Source organism: Phocoena sinus, chromosome 19, assembly GCF_008692025.1.
Source record: "Phocoena sinus isolate mPhoSin1 chromosome 19, mPhoSin1.pri, whole genome shotgun sequence".
NCBI classification, from domain to species: domain Eukaryota; kingdom Metazoa; phylum Chordata; class Mammalia; order Artiodactyla; family Phocoenidae; genus Phocoena; species Phocoena sinus.
In genome coordinates this window covers 37,422,014-37,447,825 of record NC_045781.1, presented here as the reverse complement: position 1 = coordinate 37,447,825, position 25,812 = coordinate 37,422,014, and positions in this window count along the sequence as shown.

The window sequence follows — 25,812 nt, the reverse complement described above, 5'->3', positions numbered from 1 at the left end:
TTCATGATGAGTCTGGTTAATGGTTTATCGATTTTGTTTATATTCCCAAAGAACCAGCTTTTAGTTTTATTGAGCTTTGCTATCGTTTCCTTCATTTCTTTTTCATTTATTTCTGATCTGATCTTTATGATTTCTTTCCTTCTGCTAACTTTGGGGGTTTTTTGCACTTCTTTCTCTAATTGCTTTATGTGTAAGGTTAGGTTGTTTATTTGAGATGTTTCTTGTTTCTTAAGGTAGGATTGTATTGCTATAAACTTCCCTCACGGAACTGCTTTTGCTGCATCCCATAGGTTTTGGGTCATTGTTTTTTCATTGTCATTTGTTTCTTGGTGTTTTTTAATTTCCTTTTTGATGTCTTCAGTGATCTCTTGGTTATTAAGTAGTATATTATTTAGCCCCGTTGTGTTTGTATTTTTTACAGATTTTTTCCTGTAATTGATATCTAGTCTCATAGCGTTGTGGTCAGGAAAGATACTTGATACAGTTTCAATTTTCTTAAATTTATCAGGGCTTGATTTGTCAGCCAGGATATGATCTATCCTGGAGACTGTTCCATAAGCACTTGAGAAGAAAGTGTATTCTGTTGTTTTTGGATGGAATGTCCTATAAATATCAATTAAGTCCATCTTGTTTAATGTATCATTTAAAACTTGTTTTTCCGTATTTATTTTCATTTTGGATGATCTGTCCGTTGGTGAAAGTGGGGTGTTAAGGTCCCCTACTATGATTGTGTTACTGTTGATTTCCCCTTTTAGGTCTGTTAGCATTTGCTTTATGTATTGAGGTGCTCCTATGTTGGGTGCATATATATTTTCAATTCTTATATCTTTTCCTTGGATTGATCCCTTGATCATTATGTAGTGTCCTTCTTTGTCTCTTGCAGTAGTCTTTGTTTTAAAGTGTATTTTGTGTGATATGAGAATTGCTACTCCAGCTTTCTTTTGATTTCCATTTGCATGGAATATCTTTTTCTGTCCCCTCACTTTCAGTGTGTATGTGTCTCTAGGTCTGAAATGGGTCTCTTGTAGACAGCATATATATGGGTCTTGTTTTTGTGTCCATTCAGCCAGTCTGTGTCTTTTGGTTGGAGCATTTAATCCTTTTACATTTAAGGTAATTATGATTTTAGGCAGCCTCTTTTTTATCACCAATGATAACAAGTGCTGAAAACTATACTTAAAAAAAAAAAAAAAAGAGGACAGACAGAACCTGAGGACGAATGGTAAAAGGAAAGCTATACAGACAAAATCACACACAGAAGTATACGCATACACACTCACAAAAAGAGAAAAAGGGAAAAAACAAAATATATATATCGTTGCTCCCAAAGTCTACCTCCTCAGTTTGGGATTATTCCTTGTCTATTCAGGTATTCCATGGATGAAGGGTACATCAGGTTGACTGTGGAGATTTTATCTGCTGCTCTTGAGGCTGCTGGGAGAGATTTCCCTTTCTCTTCTTTGTTTGCACAGCTCCTGGGATTCAGGTTTGGTTTTGGCCATGCCTCTGTGTGTAGGTAGCCTGAGGGCATATGTTCTTATCTCAGACAGGAAGGGGTTAAAGGAGCCGCTGCTTCTGGGCCTCTGGCTCACTCAGGGCGGTGGGGAGGGAGGGGTACAGAGTGAGGGGGTGGGGGTGGGGGGGTGGGGGGGTGGGGGGAACCTGTGGTGGCCTGAGGCGTGCCATTTGTTCTCCTGGGGAAGTTGTCCCTGGATCACCGGACCCTGGCAGTAGGGAACTGCATGTATTTTTGTGTACTTTTTTTTAACTGACTCGTATCTTATTCTATTAACCAGCCTATAAAAACAGAACTTCCTGAACAATGTTAAATTATAAGGCTGATAGCATTTATCCTCTGGTGTTTGGATGATATACCTTTCCATTGTTCTATAATATGTTTCTATAGAGATATAAAGACAGGAAGATAGATGGATAGATTTAATTTACTTTCATTTCACTTTGGTCTCCTGAATAAATAGTTGGAATTTGCCAGCCATCCCATTATATGGAATGCCCATGGAGTTCCACATTTGGAAGTTTGTTGTTTTCAATAGCCACGAGCCCACTTTTCAGTACAGTCCCTCTTTAAATATACTGGAGATCTGTTAGACTGAAGAGAGATAGCCTTATCTCAAATGTCAGGTTTTCAGACAAGCTGGCGTGTGGAATAAGTGACAACAGTGATCTCCTGCGTGCATGCCTACCATGAGCCTCCTTGCCACCCCGCTATGGACAGCCTGCCCATGTAGCTGCTACTTACTAGCCAGCTGTTTTCTGGATGTTCTAGTCTAGGAGCAGAAGTAGCAATTGCGATTGTTATGTGGATGAAGAAGGAAGAACCCTCAGGCTGTCTCAGTTAAAATTCCCATGCACTGATAGAAGATGATTGCAGAGGTGAGAAACACATCATTTCTGAACAAGATAAGAAACAGCAGTAGTGAGATAAAGGGATTCAGGCACATACCTGACTGATGGATTTCTATGATTTGTTGCATAGCAAATGTGAGTTGCCAATTTCTCAGTCTCCTTCCAATTCTTGTCAGTTTCAGTCCTGAAATTTTCTGGCAATTAAGTAAACCTAGTGTTCAATATAGTTTTGAATTTTTTTTCTGCAAATTTGGATTAGTATCTATGATATATAACCAAGACCCTCTTTAATGGAGCCAGTTTTTACATGTGGATGTGTTAGGGATTCTTTCTGGTCTGAATCTTTCTATTTTTCTACTGCCCCCTCAACCCTGCCATGAAACATGTCCCGTATTTCAGGGGCCCGGCTGAAGGCCGTTTTCTTTGTATCTGGGTTTTCTCTCTGTTTAAATCACTTTGACAAAGATGTTTTATGGGAGAATCCCTTTGGATTCATGACCTTACCTTCATCCATGCATGCTGTGAGACCTTTTAGACCTAGGTTGTATCTGTATCTCCTCAGTTTCCAGAACCCTATATCAGAGTTCTTTGGTTGCCTGGGAGAGGAAAGTTGGGGATTTCTATGGATTTCTAATTATTTCAGTGGGAAACTGAGAGAGGCTGAGCCAGCAGCTCTTAGTTGCTCAGATGTCATTTAAACCTGGAAATAATTCCAATGAAGTTTTCTGAGGAGAGAAATGAATGATTGATACTATACTTAAAGGTAATAAAAGTTTGGCTGCAATGTATAGAAAGCTTTAAAGGGGAACTGAATTTGAGAAAATCAGTAAAAACAAAACAAAACAGTGTAAAACTTTAAGCCAGAGGTAGTGAAGGCCTGAAATAGGGTAGTGTTTGTTACAATAGAAGCACTGGTATTACTTGGCTCTGGACTCAAAGCCAGACAAATAAAAAATTTAGAAAAAAATCTGTGTTCTTTAGATGACTTGAAAAGGACAGTGGTGGGCAGCCTAGTTAAATATGCTGAGCTGCAATTTGTGGTTTTCTGTTTCTTTTTTTTTTGAAAAGAAATGAAGATTGAAAAGAATATTACCTACATAAAGAAAATTGTGATTATTAAATAATCTATTGGAAAGAATCTGGCACACAGTAGGTATGAGATAAATATTAGTCCTTTTTCTTGTCATTTTTAGAATTATTTATTTATACTCAACTGGTTCTGTTTAGCTATTTGTATGTTTATCTACCCACTGAGTTAAAACAAATCCTTCTGTTGTCTTAATTTTATTAAGCTGGATAAACTGTGTTCCTGTCTTGCTTTGTTACCTTGTCCCTGCATCAGAAATAAATGATGAACATCACTATCTCTGGGACCTTTGGTTATTATCTCTGGTTTTCAGAATTGTGCATTTTCCCCATGTATGTTTTCAAGCTGATATGTCACACCAAGATAACTCAATGTGAGCTGCAGAATTTGTATCATAGTATCACTGAGGCTTCCTATCATTTGCCATGGCTGAAACAACCTGACATGAAATATAACACTATAACATGTCAGGTGGAAAATTTAAACATTGCTTTTTCCCAAGGAAGAATAGAATCTTTATATTATAAACCACACTGTTTCAACAGGGGGGAAAAAGTTATGCTACTGTATTGATTCTTCTAGGGAGCTGAGTTAGCAAAAATCCCTTCTACTTAAGGATTGTTCATTTCCCTCTTTTGACACAAGAGCAATTCTAAACAAGCTGTTTCGTAGCTAACTAAAATCCTTTAAAAAATATCCTAGGAAAGCATTTTGATAAGTACCAAACTAGTAAAACTGTTGTTTACGAGTGTCTTGTTAATTTCTTCTCTCATATTTTCTTTGTAAACTCTAAGTAAGCAAGATGGATACAGACATACCTTATTTTATTGTGCTTTTTTTTTAATAGCACTTCAAAGAGATCGCATTTTTTCCTTTACAAATTGAAGGTTTGTGGCAACCTTACATCGACCAAGTTTATTGGTGCCAATTTCCTGACAGCATTAGCTCACTTCTTGTCTGTGTGTCACATTTTTGGTAATCCTAGTAATATTTCAGACTTTTTCCTTAGCATTATATTTGTTACGGTGACCTGTGATCAGTGATCTTTGATGTTGCAAAAGATCATTGCAAAAAGATTACAACTCACTGATGGCTCAAATGATGGTTAGCATTTTTTAGCAACAAGGTACTTTTTAATTAAGGTATGTATTTTTTTTAGACATAATACTATTGCACACTTAATCGACTACAGATTAGAGGCAACATAACTTTTATATGCATTGAGAAACCAAAAAATTGTGTGATTCGTTTTATTGCTGTGGTCTGGAACCAAACCTGCAGTATCTCTGGGGTATGCCTGTACAGTCACTTACAATTTATAAGTCTCTCTCCTTCCTATTTGCACTAGAGCAAAGTAGAGTTAAAGGTAGAGTGTTACAAAGCAAATAAGAGCTAATTATGCAAGAAAGCTGAGTTGTAGATGGTGCATTAGTTTCCCTGAAGTGACCAGTCTCCAGTAATAAGCATGAGCTAAAGAGGAAGAGAGTCTAGTAGAAACTACCATCATTTCTCTGCCTTGCTTTCTACTTTTCTCTCTTTATTTTGCTCTCTGCCTCCTTTCACTCTCTTGTTTGCTAGACATTCTTCTTGGGTTAATCAGAAAACTGACTTTGGTTCCTTGTAATAAAAATAATTTATAAATGCACACTTGAGGTTTCTTTCTGCTGTCATTCTGATTTTATCTTGATGATTTTTTCTTGATCACAGGAGTACTAGAGGTGAATAAAGTAGCAAATAATCATAAAATGATGATGAGGATAATGATGACGTTGCTGATACAGATAGTTCACATATGAGTATTTTTTATTCACTGGAAATCATGTTAAATAGTTCCCAAGCCAGGAGTGCTCTCGTGGTGGGAAACATGCAATTCTATGTGGTAGGTACATTTAACGTTTTCATTTCCTCACAAGGTGATTGAAATTAATACAAACCATATTATTCTTCTGAATTATTGTTTGTTAGTAACAGAACCAAAATACAGACCTTATTTATTCTGACTTGAAATCCTATGTGCCTACCCCTCATGCTGTGCTCTATGGAAGATGGACTTGCACTGATAACATAGGATTTGGAGTATTAGCCAAATTCTACTTAGTGGGGACAGATCCAGGGTTAGGGTTAGGGTTAGGGTTAGGTTTAGTGGTGTCTAAACATAGACACCACTGCTTCTTAGTGATGCTGCTTTTATAGAGGCATATATGGACTTGTGGGCTCATCCCTATTCTTTGCATTATTGGGTGTTTAGATTTTAAGGTAGTTATATTCCATATAACAGCAAAAAAAAGGTAGTTATATTCCATATAACAGCAAAAACAAAACAACATACTTAAGTGGCATAGGTGGGTTAAAATGCAAACTACTTATACAAGATTATAATGGCATAACAGCAGAACAGATAAGGGTATGAATATTTCAGTTGGATAGTGGTGGATTTTAGAACACAGTTCACACTACACCCTTTGTGTGACTTCGGATTCATTCTGCCTTGGTTTCTCCATCATACACTTTTATACTATTATTCTTACAGGCCTGTTGTAAGGTTTAAATAAAATAATGCATAGAAAGTGTTCTGCACTATACTTATAAAAAATAAGCATGCCACAAATGCTGTCTATCTCCTTTCCCCTATCTGTGGGGCACTGGTCTTTCCTTGGTCACTCCGGTCAATCCGACAGACATGGGACTATCAACAAGAAAAGGAAGCAGAACAGACACTATTGTTGCTGATAAATCATCCTGGATTTAGAGACTTCTCCCTTTGAAATTTAAGAATATCGAAGGCTTAGCCAAGGTGGCAGAGATTATTATTCTTTCTGTTATCCCTTAAGAGCGTGGAACAAGATCACATTTGAGGGGGCTTCTTGAGGACGTGCTTTGCTTTGAAGACTGAAATTTTATGTATGCATGTAATGCCTTGTTTGGGATGGTTAGATTTTTACACCCTAGTAGGAAATTCCAGTCGCACCTTATGTGTTCTAATTATTGCTTTAAATTTGCTCAATCCACTGAAGTTGTATAGTTTTGGGTGGTGCCCAACAGTAAAAATTTCTGGAAGAGAGATAGAATTTAAATACAGATTTGTGCTGGTGCTGTTCCTGTATCCTGAAGTGTCTTTTCCTCTTGGAGCACATTATATCCTCCTTCAAGACTCAGTTCAAATGTTATCACCTTCCCAGGTCATTCCCTAACCCCTCTTATCAGTATAGAAATATGTATTACCTTGTGCCTATAACTGGAAATAATACTGAATAAAAAAAGTATTTATTGAACACTCTATAAATCTGCCAGGCATAGTGCTACCTCTTTAATATACTTTATTCCATTAATCCTTATAAGAATCTTTTGCTGAAGACATTATTGCTATGCCTATCTTAATGATGAGGAAATGAAGGCTCAAAGATGTTGTGTAGTTTTCCCAAGGTTACCAAGCTAGTCTTGGGTTTTCCTCAGAGAAGATGGATGTGTTTTGCCCAGTTGATGCATAAACTAAGCTCATTCCAGAATATTAATGGAGTCAATTAATCTTTTTATTATAACCTCCCAAATTCTCTGGAAATGTTTGTCAAATACAGAATATTAATAAAAAATTAAAATGCAATATACTGAATAATTAAACCCACAAAGGCCTGATTTATCTTTAATGCTTTTAATGATATTTTTAAAAAGGGAAAGTTTTGATAACATATGCTTGGGGCAGCATATGAAGAGATGAACAAGCTGTTCCTTCTTATTGTTTATTCTTAGAGGCTGTTGGTGGGGAAGCAAAATGCCAAGGGCAGTGATACTGTGGGTATGATTGCTGTGTGCATGTGTCTGGTAGTATATTATATTTTTCTTCCTTAAGTTTTATTTCTGTTCCATATTCAAAAGTCCTTTTCTCAGCTGTGCTTTTTTTTAGAAAACATTTTTAATTTTGAGGATTTTTTTTTTCCTTTTTTGTCTATCTATTGAGAATTCACGAGATTAATACTTTCAAAGTCCTTCGTCACCAGGTTCAAAGGAATTGAAGTCATGGCACCCTTACCGTATAGCATGAATATCTCCCTAAAGAATTATCAAAGTAAAGAAATGAGCAATCAAGCCATGAAAAGACATGGAGGAAACTTAAAGCCTAAGTTACTAAGTGAAAGGAGTCAGTCTGAAAAGTTCACATACTGTGTAACTCCAAATACATTTTGGAAAAGACAAAACTATGGAAACAGTAAAATGATTGGTGGTTTGGGGCAAGAAAGGATTACTAGGTGGAACATGGGATTTTTAGGGTGGTGAAACTATTCTGTATGATAAGGTAGATACATGTTCGTCAAACCCAAATAATGTACAACACAAGAGAGTGAACCATAATGTAAATTATGGACTTTGGTTGATAATGATGTCTCAATGTTGAGTTACTCATTGTAGCAAGTGTACTAAACTAGTATAGAATGTTGATAGTGGAGGAGGCTGTGTGTGTGTGTGTGTGTGTGTGTGTGTGTGTGTGTGTGTGTGTGTGTAAAGGGGCATACATGGGAATTATATGTACTTTCCACTCAACTCTGCTGTGAACCTAAACCTGCTTTAAAAAATACAGTTTATTTTAATAAGGAGGGAAAGGAATAAAGCACGGTGGTTCCTTTACTTTTCATATTTATCCTGTCAGACAATCCCAATTTCTATGATCCTGTAGGAAAGTAGTGATAAGAAGTTTAAGGAAACATTTCCAGAAATGGAAAAAAATTGCTAAAAATAGGAAAACTACAAGTTCACAATGCTTTCCCTCCTTCAGTATCTAACTTTCTCATCTACTTCTCCCTTCTTTGCACAGATAGCACTTTCTTGTGTTACAGAGCACAGCTTAAACATTGCCAATTTAGGAAGCTTTTCCTGACCATCCCATTGATCACAGACATATGGATGGTGCCTAGCATATTCACCTACTCTAGTTCTCCACATAACACTTACTACTGTTGTTCTTCATATTTATAAATCCCTTTACTTTATCGTATCTGTCTAGATCTCCTTGCCTTACAGTTAGCTTCCTTTGGGGCAGATTAGACATGGGTATCTTCATGTTCTGTCTAGGTCACTGTTTTCACTGTGGAGGACGGCAGTCATAAAAGATACTTTTATGACCCTTAAAGATACAAAAGACTCTCAAAAAAGAAATAGGGCCCTTGGACTCTAGGAAATTTGGCTACTCCAGCTGGTCCTTCAGCATTGAGTCCTACATAGCAGTGATTTATGCTTGAGCAGCATTTGTTAAGCCCAGATGTTAAGCCCATTTATTTATTTAAATAAGATTTAACGCTAGGGAAAAAACACTTGTTGTGTAGCATACCTACTATGAAACAAACCTTCTATTAGGCACTGGAATGCAAAGATGAATAAAACAGAATCCTGAGTCCTCCAGGTTCAGAAAGAAGCATTGAAGAGGGAGGCATGATTATACTGTTATAATACTACACAGTGTCAGTTATAATGAAGGCTGGTGTCAATATTTGAAATGAACCGTAATTCAGATATTTGATAAAGGTCAAGGGAAACTTCACCAAAGTCGTAAATTAGTAACAACATTCAAGATTCTGTAGGAGTTTGAAAGAGAAATGAGGAGGAAAGAGTTTCACGAGCAGTTACCAAATGATCTAAGGCTGAGGTGTGTAATAGTGCATGGCTTCTGTGGGATGACAAGCCGTTCACAGTACCTACACCTGCACTTCTGGGAGGGAGCTGTGAAGGAGGAAAAGTTTCCACACACTAGGAAGCCCCTTCACTGGTGGAAACGGGGTGGGTGGGTATGAAGCTTCAGAGCCACGTAGGAGAGGGCAGCAACAGGGGTGCAAAGTGGAGAGATGCCCGCACAGAGGATCGGTGCAGACCAGCACTCACCAGGCTTGTCTGCTCACCTGCCGGGGTGGGTGGAGACTGGGAGCTGTGGCTTGGGCTTCGGAGTTCAGATCCCAGGGAGAAGACTGAGGGTGAATGCTTGAACACAGCCTGAAGGGGGCTAGTGCACCACAGCTAGGTGGGAGGGAGTCTGGAGAAAGTCTGGACCTGCCAAGAGACCATTGTTTTGGGGTGCACGACGAGGAAGGATTCCTGCTCCGTGTGCCCACAGAAGGCAGAGCACCACCTAAGCGAGCTCCAGAGACGGGTGCGAGCCGCAGCTATCAGCTTGGACTCCAGAGATGGGCATGAAATGCTAATGCTGCTGGTGCAACCACCAAGAAGCCTCTGTGCAAGCACAAGTCACTATCCACACACACCCCCGCCCCCGGGAGCCTGTGCAGCATGCCACTTTCACCGTACCGTGATCCAGAGACAAATAATTTTTTCTTTTTTTTTTTGCAGTACGCGGGCCTCTCACTGTTGTGGCCTCTCCCGTTGTGGAGCACAGGCTCCAGATATGCAGGCTCAGCGGCCACGGCACACGGGCCCAGCCGCTCTGTGGCATGTGGGATCCTCCTGGACCGGGGCATGAACCCGCCTCCCCTGCATCGGCAGGTGGACTCTCAACCACTGCGCCACCGGGGAAGCCCTCTTTCTTTTTTTTTTTTTCTTTCTTCCTTTTCTTCTGAGCCATGCAGCTGACAGGGTCTTGGTGCTCTGGCCTGGTGCCAGCCCTGAGTCTCTGAGGTGGAAGAGCCGAGTCAGGACATAGGACCACCAGAGACCTCCTTGCTCACGTAATATCAATCGGCAAGACCTCTCCCAGAGATCTACATCTCAGTGCTAAGACCCAGGTCTACCCAATGGCCAGCAAGCTCTAGTGCTGGACGCCCCATGCCAAACAACTAGCAACACAGGAACACAACCCCACTGATTAGCAGAGAGGCTGCCTAAAATCACACTAGGTTCACAGATACCCCAAAATCCACCACCAGATGCAGCCCTGCCCATCAGAAAAACAAGACCCAGCCCCACCCACCAGAACACAGGTACCAGTCTCCTCCACCAGGAAGCCTACACAACCCGCTGAAACAACCTCACTCACTGGGGGCAGACACCAAAAACAACGGGAACTACGAACCTGCACCCTGTGAAAAGGAGACCCCAGACACAGTAAGTTAAGCAAAATGAGAAGACAGAGAAATACACAGCAGATGAAGGAGCAAGGTAAAAACCCACCAGACCAAACAAATGAAGAGGAAATAGGCAGTCTACCTGAAAAAGAATTCAGAGTAGTGATACTAAAGATGATCTAAGATCTTGGAAATAGAATGGAGAAAATACAAGAAACGTTTGACAAGAACCTGAAGGAACTAAAGAGCAAACAAACAATGATGAACAACACAATGAAATTAAAAATTCTGTTGAAGGAATCAATAGCAGAATAACTGAGGCAGAAGATCGGATAATGACCTGTAAGATAAAATAGTGGAAATAACTACTGCAGAGAAGAATAAATTAAAAAGAATGAAAGTAATTGAGGACAGTCTCAGAGACTCTGGGACAACATTAAACGCACCAACATTTGAATTACAGGGGTCCCAGAAGAAGAAGAGAAAACAGAAAGGGTCTGAGAAAATATTTGAAGACATTATACTTGAAAACGTCCCTAACATGGGAAAGGAAATCATCAATCAAGTCCAGGAAGCGCAGAGTCCCATACAGGATAAATCCAAGGAAAAACATGCCAAGACACATATTAATCAAACTATCAAAAATTAAATACAAAGAAAAAATATTAAGAGCAGCAAGGGAAAAGCAACAAATAACATACAAGGGAATCCCCATAAGTTTAAGAGCTGATCTTTCAGCAGAAACTCTGCAAGCCAGAAGGGAGTGGCAGGACATATTTAAAGTGATGAAAGGGAAAAACTTACAACCATGATTACTCTACCCAGCAAGGATCTCATTCAGATTTGAATGAAAAATTAAAACCTTTATAGATAAGCAAAAGTTAAGAGAATTCAGCACCACCAAACCAGTTTTACAACAAATGGTAAAGGAATTTCTCTAGTCAGGAAGCACAAGAGAAGGAAAAGACCTACAATAAAAAGCCCAAAACAATTAAGAAAATGGTAATAGGAACATACATATAAATAATTACCTTAAATGTAAACGGATTACATGCTCCAACCAAAAGACATAGACTGGCTGAATGAATACAAATATAAGACCTGTATATATGCTGTCTACAAGAAACCCACTTCAGACCTAGAGACACATATAGTCTGAAAGTGAGGGGATGGAAAAAGATATTTCATGCAAACGGAAATCTAAAGAAAGCTGGCGTAGCAATTCTCATATCAAACAAAATAGACTTTAAAATATAGACTATTACAAGAGACAAAGAAGGACACTACATAATGATCAAGGGATAAATCCAAGAAGAAGATATAAGAATTGTAAATATTTATGTACCCGACATAGGAGCACCTCAATACATAAGGCAAATGCTAACAGCCATAAAAGTGGAAATCAACAGTAACACAATCATAGTAGGGGACCTTAACACCCCACTTTCACCAATGGACAGATCACCCAAAATGAAAATAAATAAGAAAACACAAGCTTTAGATGACACATTAAACAAGGTGGACTTAATTGATATTTATAGGACTTTTCATCCAAAAACAACAGAATACACTTTCTTCTCAAGTGCTCATGGAACATTCTCCAGGATAGATCATATCTTGGGTCACAAATAAAGCCTTGGTATATTTAAGAAAATTGAAATCGTATTGAGTATCGTTTCTGACCACAACACTACGAGACTAGATATGAATTACAGGAAAAAAAGTGTAAAAAATACAAACACATGGAGGCTAAACAATACACTACTAAATAACCAAGATATCACAAAGAATTCAAAGAAGAAATAAAAAAATACCTAGCAACAAATGCCAATGAAAACACGATGACCCAAAACCTGTGGGATGCAGCAAAAGCAGTTCTAAGAGGGAAGTTTATAGCAATACAATCCTACCTCAAGAAACAAGAAACATCTCAAATAAACAACCTAACCTTACAACTAAAGCAATTAGAGAAAGAAGAACAAAAAAACCCCAAAGATAGCAGAAGGAAAGAAATCATAAATATCATATCAGGAATAAATGAAAAAGAAATGAAGAAAACAATAGCAAAGATCAGTAAAACTAGAAACTGGTTCTTTGAGAAGAGAAACAAAATTGATAAACCATTAACCAGACTCATCAAGAAAAAAAGGGAGAAGACTCAGAGTTAGATATGAAAAAGGAGAAGTAACACCTGACCCTGCAGAAATACAAAGAATTATAAGGGATTACTACAAGCAACTATATGCCAATAAAATGGACAACCTGGAAGAAATGGACAAATTTATAGAAAAGCACAAACTTCCGAGACTGAACCAGGAAAAAATAGAAAATATGAACAGACCAATCACAAGCACTGAATTTGAAACTGTGATTAAAAATCTTCCAACAAACAAAAGCCTAGGACCAGATGGCTTCACAGGCAAATTCTATCAAACATTTAGAGAAGAGCTAACACCCATCCTTCTCAAAATCTTCTCAAATATAGCAGAGGGAGGAACGCTCCCAAATTCATTCTACAAGGCCACCATCACCCTGATACCAAAACCGGATAAAGATGTCACCAAAAAAGAAAACCTAGGCCAATATCACTTTTGAGCATAGATGCAAAAATCCTCAACAAAATACTAGCAAACAGAATCCAACAGCACATTAAAAGGATCATACGCCATGATAAAGTGGGGTTTATCCCAGGAATGCAAGATTTCTTCAATATACACAAATCAGTTAATGTGATAAAGCATATTAACGAACTGAAGGAGAAAAACCATATGATCATCTCAGTAGATGCAGAAAAAGCTTTTGAAAAAATTCAACACCGATTTTTGATAAAAACCCTCCAGAAAGTGGGCATAGAGGGAACTTACCTCAACATAATAAAGGCCATATATGACAAACCCACAGCTAACATCGTTCCCAGTGGTGAAAAACTGAAACCATTCCCTCTAAGATCAGGAACAAGGCAAGGTTGCCCACTCTCGCCACTATGATTCAACATAGTTTTGGAAGTTTTAGCCTCAGCAATCAGAGAAGTAAATGAAGTAATAGGAATCCAAATCGGAAAAGAAGAAGTAAAACTCACTGTTTGCCGATGATGTGATACTATACATAGAGAATCCTGAAGATGCTACCAGAAAACTACTAGAGCTAATAAATGAATTTGGTAAAGTAGCAGGATACAGAATTAATGCACAGAAATCTCTTGCATTCCTATACACCTATGATGAAAAATCGGAAAGAGAAATTAGGGAAACACTTCCATTTACCACTGCAACAAAAAGAGTAAAATACTTAGGAATAAACCTACCTAAGGAGACAAAAGACCTATATGCAGAAAACTATAAGACAGTGATGAAAGAAATTAAAGATGATTCAACAGATGGAGAGATATACCATATTCTTGGATTGGAAGAATCAACATTGTGATAGTGACTATCCACCCAAAACAACCTACAGATTCAGTGCAATCCCTATGAAACTACCAATGGCATTTTTCATGGAAGTAGAACAAAAAATTTCACAATTTGTGTGGAAACACAAAATACCCTGAATAGCCAAAGCAATCTTGAGAAAGAGAAAGTGAGCTGGAGGAAGCAGCATGCCTGACTTCAGACTATACTACAAAGCTACAGTAATCAAGACAGTATGGAACTGGCACAAAAACAGAAATATAGATCAGTGGAACAGGATAGAAAGCCCAGAGATAAACCCACACATATATGGGTACCTTGTCTGTGATAATGGAGGCAAGAACATACAATGGAGAAAAGACAGCCTCCTCAGGAAGTGGTGCTGGGAAAACTGGACAGCTACATGTAAAAGAATGAAAGTAGAACACTCCCTAACACCATACACAAAAATAAACTCAAAATGGTTTAAAGTCCTAAATGTAAGGCCAGACACTATAAAACTCTTAGAGGAAAACAGAGGTAGAACACTCTATGACATAAATCACATGAAGATCCTTTTTGACCCACCTCCTAGAGAAATGGAAATGAAAAGAAAAATAAACAAATGTGACCTCATGAAAGTTAAAAGCTTTTGCACAGCAAAGGAACCTATAAAGAATATGAAAAGACAACCCTCAGAATCGGAGAAAATATTTGCAAACGAAGCAACTGACAAAATATTAATCTCCAAAATATACAAGCAACTCAAGCAGCTCAATATCAAAAAAACAAACAACCCAATCCAAAAATGGGCAGAAGACCTAAATAGACATTTCTCCAGAGAAGATATACAGATTGCCAGCAAACACATGAAAGGATGCTCAACATCATTAATCATTAGAGAAATGCAAATCAAAACTACAATGAGATATCACCTCACACCGGTCAGAATGACCATCATCAAAAAATCTACAAACAGTAAATGCTGGAGAGGGTGTAGAGAAAAGGGAACCCTCTTGCACTGTTGGTGGGAATGTAAATTTATACAACCACTGTGGAGAACAGTACGGAGGTTCCTTAAAAAACTAAAAGTAGAACTACCATATGACCCTGCAATTCCACTACTGGGTATACACCCTGAGAAAACCATAATTCAATAAGAGTCATGTACGACAACGTTCATTGCAGCACTATTTACAATAGCCAGGACATGGAAGTAACCTAAGTGTCCATCGATAAATGAATGGATAAAGATGTGGCACATATATGCAATGGAATATTACTCCACCATAAAAGGAAACAAAATTGAGTTATTTGTAGTGAGGTGGATGGACCTAGAGTCTGTCATACAGAGTGAAGTAAGTCAGAAAGAGAAAAACAAATACTGTACGTTAACACATATATATGGAATCTAAAAAAAAAAAAAAAAAAAAAGGTTCTGATGAACCCAGGGGCAAGACAGGAATAAAGACAGAGACCTAGAGAATGGACTTTAGGACGTGGGGTGGGGTAAGGGTTAGCTGGTACGAAGTGAGGGAGTGGCATTGACAAATATACACTACCAAATATAAAATAGATAGCTAGTGGGAAGCAGCTGCATAGCACAGGGAGAATGGCTTGGTGCTTTGTGACCTCCTAGAGTGGTGGGATAGGGAGGTTGGGAGGGAGACGCAATAGGGAGGGGATATGGGGATATGGGGATATATGTATACATATAGCTGAGTCATTTTGTTATACAGCAGAAAATCACACACCATTGTAAAGCAATTGTACTCCAATAAATATTTAAAAAAATATAAAACTATAATATACTTTTACCATGCAATCCATCATTATAATCCTTGGCATTTACCCAAAGGAACGGAAAACCTATGTCCGCACAAATACCTGCACAAGAATGTTTATAGCAGCTGTATTCATAATTGCCAACACTTAGAAGCAACCAAGATGTCCTTCAGTAAGTGAATGAATAAATAAGCTTCAGTACATCTGGATAATTAAGTGTTATTCTGTGCTAGAAAGAAATGAGCTCTCAAGACATGGAATGACATAGAGGACAATTAAATATGTATTACTGAATAAAAGAAGCCAGTCTAACAGGGCTGTATAATGTATGATTCCAACTATATGACACTCTGGAAAAGGGAAAATTTGGGCGAGAGTAAAAAGATCAATGGGTGCCATGGAGTGTGGAGTGGGGAGGGATGAATAGGTGGAGCACAGAGGATTTTTAGGGCAGCGAAACTACTCTGTATAGTATAATGACAAATGTATATCATTACACATTTGTCCAAACCCATAGGATGTAGAACACAATGAATGAACTCTAATGTAAGCTATGAACTTTGGGTGTTTATGATGTGTCAATGTAAGTTCCTTCATTGTAACATATATTATTTTGGTGGGGGATGTTGATAATGGGGGAGAATATGCATGAGTAGGGGTGGAAAATATATGGAAAATCTCTGTACCTGTCTCTCAATTTTTGCTGTGAACGTAAAACTGCTCTTAAAAAATAGTCTTTAAAAAAAGTGTATGGTCACGTTAGTGACAAGGCCAAGGAGGGAGATAGGATCGGGACTGTGGGGATGTGGTATATTATGGTTAGAAGGTTGGGCCTTTTTCCTATGAGGACCCAGATAAGTAAACTGTGAAGGATAATGACCATTTAGGATTTTTATATTTTTTTATTTATGTGATATTTTAAAAGGCAAGTCACTCAAATAGCAACACGAATGGTGAAATATACAGGAAATGAGGATCCTCAAATAATCTAGTAAGAAAACTATTAATATTGAAAATAATTGAGGAGTAGTACAGTGTGGACTAGAGCTAAGGCATGGTGAAGATAGGGAGAAAAATAAAGCATTTAGAGATTTCTGTGAAAGAATCAACTGGGCATGGGCAGAGGGTGATGACTCCATGTTTGTAATGTGACTTATAGCCTGGAAATACAAAAATTTGGAAGGAGATGACATGCTCGGATGTGGGAGATGATAGATGAGGTCCTGTGGGGCAGGTATGGGAACACAGATCCAGGAAGGAATTGGTGAACAGTGATGATTATTTCAGACAAGTGAAGTATGGCTAAGGCAGTCTTCTGGAATTTCCACAGGCATTAATGATTATAATAACTGAGCAGAATAAGGATGATGTGAGGTCTAGGAATCTAATATCAATCAGAATTTGGAGGTTTGCTAAGATACTATTTGATGAACACCTCAGTGGAACAGGCATTGTGCTATTATTTTGTACCCATGTAAAATCACATAAATCTCAGAGCAGCAGAAATAGGTTGTCATTCTTTCCCCCAACAAATGTTTATTTAATGTATCTTGTGTTTCAAATAGTGTAATCATCATTGGATAACTGTCTTTTACTTTCAAATGTGAAAACTTATGCTCAGAGAGAGGAAGATATTTATTGGAATAACAAGCTAATAACTGGCAGGGGGTGGGGAGGGAATGAACCTGGTTATGTTTATTTTCCCAGTCAATGAACCTTCTTCTGCACAACCTTGCTATCAAGGTATCCGACCTAAGAACAAATCTGATTGTAAAGTGGTTAATTGCATTTGGATGGAGGTAGATTGTTTAGGATGGGACTTGCAGTCTAACTGGAGTCTGCTGTATAGAGAAGAACACCAGTGTCAGGATTTTAAAGTATTCTAATCAGGCACATACACACAAAACAAGATATCTAGGTGGTACAGTGATAGACACAGGAAAATGTTCATCCATAGAAATCTGCTGTCATCTGAAGCTTAACATAGTGGTAAAGGTGGTTCCTGGTGGGTAGAGAAAATAATTGGAATATCTCAGGGCAGGAGCTACTAGAAATGCAGGCTAGTTCTTGACATCAATGATATTTTTAGGAGGGAGAAGGATTCAGCCCGTCTCTGTCATAATGCCAGGGACTTCTCCTTGTTTATGTAGTGCTTGTGTGTCAGTGGTGGGGAGAGAGGTGGTTGGAGGTAATTCAAGGTTCTTGTCATCCTCACTCCTTTCCTCTCTCCCTTCATTTCTCCCTACTTCTCTTTTCTCATTTCTTCCTTTCTTCCTTCTTCCTTTTAGAAACACTAGATTTTTATTTACTATGTGTGATGCACTGGGAATGTAATAAAAAGCAGTGTATGACATCGCCAGTATGGAGCTCACATTTTTATGCAGAAAGCTAAAAATAAAATAATTTAATTAGTGCAAAATAACACAAAAATCAAAAACACGGGACTGAACTAGATCTACTTTACATAGAGACTTCAAGGCAACGTTTTTTGAGGGTTGATAGTAAAACCAGGTCTTAAAGGATGAGAATGAGTAACTTTGCACATATGAAAGATTTCTTTTCTTTCTTTCTTTTTTCTGGCCACACCACGTGGCATGTAAGATCCTAGTTCCCCGACCAGGAATCGAACCAGCGCAGAGTCTTAACCACTGGACCACCAGGGAAGTCTCAAAAGGTTTCTTAATAAGGGGAACCTACAACCACCTAGTTGCTCAAACCTGAAATGATGGCTCTTCTGTTCTTCACTCCTTTCATGAAAACCATCACCGACTCACTATCACTCTGGGTTACAAACAAGAAAATAAAAACACTTATGAGTACTTAGGAAAAAGGAAATTTAACCAGGAATTAGTTACATTGGTGGTAGATAAGCAGAAAGCCACCTACATTAGTAACCTACTGTGCTTGGGCTGGTGGAAGATAATTGGTATTCTCCAATAGGGGCTGAAGCCATGAAAGATACACAGATGCCTCTGAGGATGGAGCTGGGAGGCAGAGAGGGATCATGTGAAACACCATTTCCTCCCTGTTTTTTTTTCTTTCAAATGTCTTAACCTGTGCCACTCATTGGTTGAGCATCTAGATGACATGGGGGCCTTCAGAAGTAACACCCACTGGGATAGTCACAGCTCAATCCTTATGAAAAGCAAAGCAGGGCTGGTTTGAGGAATGGATCTGAGGATAATCAAGTCCTGGTTTCTCGCATAGTATTGTCTCAAAATGTTATGTGAAACCAGTCCACTTCTCTCCATTTTTAGACCTTGGTCTGAGTCATCATCCTCCCCCACACAATAGCCTCCTAACTTCCTCCCTAGATTTAGTCTGTTGCCCTGACAAGTCTCCACAAAGCAGTATGAATGAATGAATGAATGATATTGTTTAAATAATAATGGGTGGATAAAAGGGAGGGGGTATGAGGTTCAATATTCTATATGAACTCCTGGCTTAGGAATTTACCTCTAATGAAGTAACAATTTTTTCTGAACCTCTATTCCTTATTGGTAAAATACTCATAGCAACTCTCTCACAGGAATGATAGAAGTAAAAACAATATTAGGTACGTAAAAGTGCTTAGAAAACTGAAAGTACAGTGTGCTGCTGTGAAAAATCAAAACCATTGGCCCAGTGGGCATCTGTATGTTTGAATCCTCACTCTGATATTTGCTATTCACTGTTGCTTAACCTTTCTGAGCCTCAGCTTTCTCTTGTTTACCATGTATCTTTCCCTATTTTTTTAAAATCTGGCCTGCCCTCAGGACTTGCTTTGACTTATAGAAAGTGGTGGAAGAGAAATGATGCTGCTCCTGAGGCCAAGCCTTCCATTTGTGCCCTCTTGGGACACTGCCTTGAGACTGCCATGGGAAGCTGAGCTAGTGGACTGGGTTGTGCGAGGCCACATGGAGGAGAATGAAGGGGCCTCAGCAGCAGCACCAACTACCAGTCACACAATTGAGGATCTAGAACCTTCTAGAATACCCAACCTCCTGATAAATGCAATGCAAGAGTGAATACAAGTAAAATCAGAGGAGAATCTCCTAACCACTCCACATAATCAAGATAAATAGTAAATTGCTATTTGTGGCCATTAAGTTTTGGGGTGACTTGTTGTAACAGTAGTTAACTAATACAGTGTATATTATCAAATGGCATGACTTATTAAGAGAACATTATTATTAACTGTTGATAAATTGTGATTGATGCTACTATTGACATAGTAATAGCATTGTTGTATTTTAAGCTCTTCAAAATAACTAAAGGTAGCATTATGTGCAGAGCTTTTTCAATAGCATATGGACCATATTATGACTTTAACATTATATTGAGGACAGGGTTCATTTGCAATTTACAGGTCTTAGCTTCCTTTCCCCTCCACTTTTTAGCATGTTATCTCATTCATAGTAGATATACATACACATTATTTAGCTTAAGGGAATATAAAAAATGTACAATTTTCAGAAATTGAAATACTTATTTTTCCCAACATTGACAAACACTTTATAGACTCTCCTTTGATTTTTTTTTTTTTTTTTTTTTTTTTTTTTCCTGTACGCGGGCCTCTCACTGTTGTGGCCTCTCCCGTTGTGGAGCACAGGCTCTGGACGCACAAGCTCAGCAGCCATGGCTCACGGGCCCAGCCGCTCCGCGGCATGTGGGATCTTCCCGGATCGGGGCACGAACCCGCGTCCCCTGCATCGGCAGGCGGACTCTCAACCACTGCGCCACCAGGGAAGCCCTCTCCTTTGATTTTTAAGCTAACTAAAGAAGAGGGCGGGTGGCATATGCCCTTTTGCTGATTTTTGGAACGAAGACCAGGACGGGCAATTGAATGCTAGTTTGAAAGATGAAGTTTGACCCCACTTGCCCTGTGACCATCTCTTCTTTTTCTATGGAAGAAAGCTCTCAAAAGTCTTCTGTAAAGCCAAACTTAGAGCACTCTTATCTGAAAGGAACTGCTTGTCTCCATCTATGACTCAGATTATTTCTTTGCATATTAAATTAGAAGAGACAGTTCCAGCTGGATCCATCAATGTATTTATAACTCAGTCACACAATTTTCCTCCAGGCAGAAAACTTGGCAAACATTCTTGCAGCCTCGCTGTGACTTTCAAAGACAAGAACAGGAAAATAATTGTGGCAGTTTTTATATCAAACTTCTTGTCTAAATTCTGAATATAATAGGAGAAGTTCAGTCCCCCAGCACATCACAAGTCACCATTTCCACCAAAGGAGGGAGTCAGTAGGACAGCTGAGGAGTTTACAAAAAAAATCATAATTTCTTCTGCCTCTCTTGGATCTTATTCCCAATGAATGATCTTTGGTAACAACAGTGAGAATGTCCCTTGAATTCTATGAAAGAAAGGAGTTCATTCATTAATGACCTGGCACAGTATCTAGCACATAATCAAGACCACTGTGCTGGGTGCTTTGGACACACAATGTCATTAATCAATAAGACAGATTTGATTTTCCTCAAACTTAGGTTGTGACAAGTTAGTTAGCATATTCAGGGCACAGAGTCATCTCCTATAATTTATTTATAGCTTTGTTTCCAAGGGAAACTATATAAGTAATTATATATACACATAGGACTTAAAGTGCTCTTATCTGAAAGAAGTGAGTCGTGTGTGTCCATCTATCAGTCATATATATCTGTATTTTTACTTAGTTTGTGACAGAAAATCAAATTCAAAGTGTTCTAAGTAAAAAGGCAATTTGTTTAGTCATATAACTAAACATTCAGAGGTAAGTCTCTATCAGGTACAGCTGTAACATGGTAATATCACTAGGAATCTCACCTTGTGTCCCTATCTCTGAAGTTGAAACATTTCTACTCTGTTAGTTTCAAGATTAACCGATCCTATATTTAAAAATTCTAGTACAAAAGAATCTTCTATTTTCCAATAAATTTAATTAAAATACCTGATTCGAGTCTCATTGGCCTGTTATAAAGCATTCAGCCATCCCTAGAGTAATCCCTGTAGCCAAGAGGAGGAATTAGGCTGAGAAGTTCAACCTGGATCATGTGTCCTCTGGCAAAATTCTAGCAAGATCTATACGTTAGTTAATATTATTATATCAATGTTAACCTTCTGATTTTGAGAATTATACTGTGACTATGTAAGATGTTTATATTAGGGGAAGCTGGATAAAGTTTATGTGGGAACGCTACAGTTTTTGAAACACTTCCATTAGTCTAAAGTTATTTCAGAAACATTTAGAAAAGTATACATTGAACCTAATGGAATGTATGATAGTAAAACTTTAGAGGGTAAATATTTGTGAAAGGCTTCACCTAGCAATTTTCTTTAATCAAATGAGTTAGAACCTTTGGGTTGCATGGTTCATTCCAGTTTTCTCTTGCTTCTTCTTCTTCCTTGCTTTCTTCACAGACCACTTTCTTTTTATATAGATACTTTTTTTTTTTTTTTTTTTTTCCGGTTCGCGGGCCTCTCACTGTTGTGGCCTCTCCCGTTGTGGAGCACAGGCTCTGGACACGCAGGCTCAGTGGCCATGGCTCACGGGCTCAGCCGCTCCGCGGCATGTGGGATCCTCCCAGACCGGGGCACGAACCCGTGTCCCCTGCATCGGCAGGTGGACTCTGAACCACTGCGCCACCAGGGAATCCCATATAGATACTTTTTTTTTTTTTTTTTTTTTTTTTTTTGCGGTACGCGGGCCTCTCACTGTTGTGGCCTCTCCTGTTGCGGAGCACAGGGTCCGGACACGCAGGCTCACCGGCCATGGCTCACGGGCCCAGCCGCTCCGCGGCACGTGGGATCCTCCCAGACTGGGGCACGAACCCGCGTCCCCTGCATCGGCAGGCGGACTCTCAACCACTGTGCCACCAGGGAAGCCCCCATATAGATACTTTTGATTACAAAAGCATGTGTTATTATTTATCTGTTCACGTATTTATCTCCTCATCTAAGCTGTGTGTATCTAGAGTGTCAGGTCTGTAGGTTATTCGTCTTTAAAATCTCAGAGCCAAGCTGAAAGTCAAGTACAGACCAGAAGCGCATTAAATGTTACTAGAATACATGAACAGGAGCATGCTAATTTATTAATTCATATCAACAGCTGGGATAACAGACTATTATTTTAACTAGCTAATGGTTTGGCTTTTAAATAAATATGTAAATAGAATTTTAGTTTATAATGTTCATTTAATTCTTTCCTTTCATAGACATCAGTGTCCAATACCATATTATAGCTAGGGAAAACATATCCTGAGTCTGTTTCTCAGAAAAATAAATGGAAAAATGCTAATAGCATTGCTGTTTCTAACTGCTTTTTTATGTGGGTTGTAGGGAGTGGGGGGAAAGGCATTGAGAGTTTATTTATGCATTTATTCTGTCAATATTTATTGTGTCTCAGTGCTGTTTTAGGATATGGTCTATACTACCCAATCGTAAGAGATTAGTGAATTCATTTGAAGAAGCAGGCAATTCAGTGAGGGAGAAAATCACCTTAAAGTGTAGCATATTAAAACTAAACTCACAGTTCCTCCACCCCACCCCCTCCCATTATCCCCTGCTGTCTTTGGAATGAGGCAGGTTTCAGTCAGCTCTAGTGTTGTCATATGAGATACATCCATCAGCAAACATGCACTCAACGCCTGCTGGGGGCAAGTGTCATGGGATAAAATGATCTTGGAAATGCTTGCCTATCTGAATATGCCTGAGTGCTAATATTTTATATACTCTATATTTGGTTATTTTTTTAACTAATTAAAATTATTAGGATGGATTAGATGTAAATATGTATTAGGCAATACAAATGTAACTGATAGCAAACAATATCAACTCAATTCTGTTTCAGAGAAATGTGTCCACATGTCTTGTTATGGTAAATATAATAAAAGTGCGGAGGTCTTGTATCTGGTGACGTTCAGGAAGAAGGAATCAGGTATCCATTTGTCTAGGGCTGATGCAATGTTGTAGGCTTGGGGTCCAGTGTACTGACAGAGTTCTCTGTTCATCAACATGAAGAAAGTCAAAGAGATTTTCTGAATACATGTGATAGCATTATGGGAATTAAGTTCCCTGGAGTTTCTAATAATAAATTAACTATCCAGAGATTACTGTTATGTAATCTACTGAAATGGGAACTAATTCCTACTTGCAATGGACTGAATTGTCTCCCAAAATTCACATGTTCTAGTCCTAGCTCCCACTGTGAAGGTATTTGAATATGAGGCCTTGGGGAAATATTTACGTTTAGGTAAGGTCATGAGGTGGAGCCCCCATGATGGGATTAGTGCCTTTCCTAAAAAGACTCCTGAGAGCTTGCTCCCCCTCTTTCTCCCTCCCATGTGAGAACACAGCAAGACGGTGGCTATCTCCCACAAGAAAGAGAGCTCTCATCAGAAACCAACAATGCTGGCACCTTGATCTTGGACTTCTAACAACTGTGAGAAAACACATTTCTATTGTTTAAGCCACTGAGTCTATGGTATTTTGTTATGGCTGAGTTGATTAAGACTCTACCTTTTCTTCTTCCCATGTTAGTTAGCAGAGCTGTAACACATATTCAAGTGTATTGACAAATATTTTTATACTGGATGCCTCTCAACTCTGAAGGACTAGAGGTTTGACTTGATGGGGAGCTTCAGTAAGATATTAGGGGAAGCAGAAGTGATCAAGAGTACTTAAGAGAAAGCTTCTGCTAGTACTGATAATATTTTATAATTGAGGAAACACATACTCCAAGGATAGTGTCAACTGTGGGAAATATCCTGATCTGTGACTGAAACATGGTAAAAGAAATGGGATACTACACCTTATTTTCTTGTTTGATCACTAAACTACAAACATAAATGGTTTTTGCTTAAGTTTCTGTATGTCAAAAGTACTTTATTTAAATGGTCCATGTGGTTGGTTTAAGATGATTAGAATGAGAAGTTTCTATTTGTAGGGTATTTATTCCCTCACATAGAATCTCTGAAGAACTGTGTTGAAACCACTGTTAGATGCTTCGGGAAGCACTGTGCCTTGACTAAGTCTGACCAAGACCTAAAACTTAGGATCATTGGGAAAGCTCATAATTCTCAAAGATTATGATTTTTAGTGTATGAAGTTTAGTAACCGATAATGCATTGTATAGAGAGTTTTAAGTGTCTCGTTTACCTTACCATAATATCTTAGTGATGTATACTTTCTTAACTTTCACGTCTTTTAGGACAGGGACTTCTTTTTTTTTTTAACATCTTTATTGGAGTATAATTGATTTACAATGGCGTGTTAGTTTCTGCTTTATAACAAAGTGAATCAGTTATACATATACACATGTTCCCATACCTTGCATCTCCCTCCCTCCCACCCCTCTAGGTGGTCACAAAGCACTAAGGACAGGGACTTCTTCAACCTCCCTGTCTTTAGCGATCTTGCTCATTTCCAAACAGAAAAACATGAGACTACATACTGTGGCTAATAGCAAATGAAATATATGACCCTGTATTTCAAACAACTTATATTTAATGGGAACAAAATAATAAGAAAATAAAATTAAATAAGCAATTTGGAGGAATAACCAATGACTATTTGCTGTTATTCCTGGAGGGATAGGAATTTAGTTGGACCATGGCATCATAGGGACTGAAATGAGAATGAAGAATATATCAAGTGGTTGTGAGCTAAGATCCATGGATCCGCAGCAAATACAATATTTTAGGGAGAGGAAGGCAGCTATTTCAAGCAAAGTTCCCCCACCCCCGCCACAAGAGAATAATGAAGGTTGGTTGGAGCCAGACTGGCCAGTGTATCATAACTACAAGAATATAAACAGCATCCACTGATACAAGAAATAGAATAAAATTTGTTTTGGGAATACTGAACCAGCAGCAATTTATAGAGTGGGAGTGGTGGGTAAAGAGAGTTGGAGGCACAGAAGCAAATAATGGAGGAAGATCTGGATGGTCTTAAGAAACAACTCTCTTCTTCTACCAAGGTTCTATTGCATAAGGGGTTCACAACAGGAACTAGTAGCCTAACAGGAATTAAAGTGCCATTTTTATAATTCTAGATTACAAAAGGCAAGGCAGACTCCTTGCTTCAAACTTGACCTCTGTGATGCTCAATTTTATAGATGCAGTTTTGGTTCTCTTCATTGACCCTTTAGATTCTGAAACAGACCATACTCCTTCCAGCAACTGTGCCTTTGCATATTTGCACATCTATCTCCTCTCCTT